This window comes from Frieseomelitta varia, unplaced genomic scaffold (assembly GCF_011392965.1).
Source record: "Frieseomelitta varia isolate USP_RPSP 00005682 unplaced genomic scaffold, Fvar_1.2 scaffold_909, whole genome shotgun sequence".
Classification (NCBI taxonomy): domain Eukaryota; kingdom Metazoa; phylum Arthropoda; class Insecta; order Hymenoptera; family Apidae; genus Frieseomelitta; species Frieseomelitta varia.
In genome coordinates, this window is record NW_025110711.1 from 494263 (window position 1) to 495620 (window position 1358).

Sequence of the window (1358 nt, forward strand, 5' to 3'; positions counted from 1 at the left end):
TATTCTGGCAATTCTTTTTTAGCGCATGACTAACGCGGAAGAAATACTATCTAACGTTTACATTTTAATAGCGAATTTTTAACACTGGAACACGCTCTTACATAATTGGAAAAGAAAATACTGGGAAATGCGTGAATATATAACTCGCGTCAAGTTATAGAACCTCTGAATGAACGCGACAATTACGATTTTTCTTTTTTTCTTTTAAGGAATTCTCCAGTTAACCCGATCGCACTTGGAGGAATATCGATCGATCATGATTTCAAATACGTATCGTCGTCGTGGAACCGAATTGTTTCAACGAACCACGGATGCTTCAGAGTTTCTGCGTGACTGACATCGCCAATCAGGAGTCATGATGCTGGAGCCAATTCTTGGAATATCGACAGTATGGTGGTTGGTGGTGTATGCCTGTATTTTGCTGCTGCTGTCGCCCTTAGTGCTGCTCTTCATCATATTCCTACCGAATTTCCCGATACTGTTGCTAAGAAGAATGTGCTACATTCCCATCGAGTCAATTTGACAAGCTGAATCGTCGACCAGCTCGTTTCTTAGAGAACGTATCTCTTTAACTTTTACGTTAAAATTTTATGAAATTTTACAGTGTAAAAGATTTGGTAAGTCGATGCTTGAATTGTTGAATCGTTGGATTCGAAAATTCCAAACATGAAAAGATGTACGAGAGTCTTTGACAATTCAAGTACGAGTACAGAGTTTAGTTTTACGACTGTAAGTTTCGAGTATTTACACTGAGATTGTAGATTGAAAAAAGTTATAAAATCCCTGATAGATACCTACGCGAAGGTGTTACCTGGGACAAAAAATTACCGGGGCTTCGTTTATAATACGTATTTCTTGCACGTTGTTTGGTCAAATCAAAAGTACTCAAAGTAAGGTTAATAATTTGTCATGTAAGGCATTTTAATTAACGTAAGGCATTTTAATTAACTTTCTAGTGTTGTATTTAGGTATACAGTTTATAAAGGTCATTGCTCATACCAATTTTATAAGAAGCAATGCACAATTAATCCGAAATTATAAAGAATTCTATATCGAAACCGTGATCTATCGTTATTTATTTACGAATCGAGGTTTGCACACGATTCGTTTGTCCGGCCAGTTCTTCTCCTGTCTCGATTCTTTCGCTGTTGCCGTTGCCAAGATTTCGCCATGGCTGTCGCGAGCGGAACGGGCATCACCGACATGTGAAACCGATATAACGGGAACGGTGTTTCGCAAAGCGCGAGCTGCACGAAAATTTCGAGTGATCCGCGCGTTTTCGAGTCCGGTAACAGTAGCGTCGTTTGATTCTTACGTCAGTGAGCTGGTTTATCCGTTCGTCTCGTGTGCACAGCCGA

General features: G+C 39.5%; 1 long non-coding RNA gene across 1 annotated transcript; it reads right to left on the minus strand.

Annotated features, from left to right (window-relative positions):
• Positions 1-903: 903 nt before the first annotated feature.
• On the minus strand, positions 904-1118 carry LOC122537471. The gene is made up of 2 exons (XR_006308629.1): positions 1000-1118; positions 904-948 (listed from the first exon to the last, which is right to left on the minus strand). It is a non-coding gene; the product is annotated as an uncharacterized LOC122537471 (long non-coding RNA).
• Between the last annotated feature and the right edge of the window lie 240 nt (positions 1119-1358).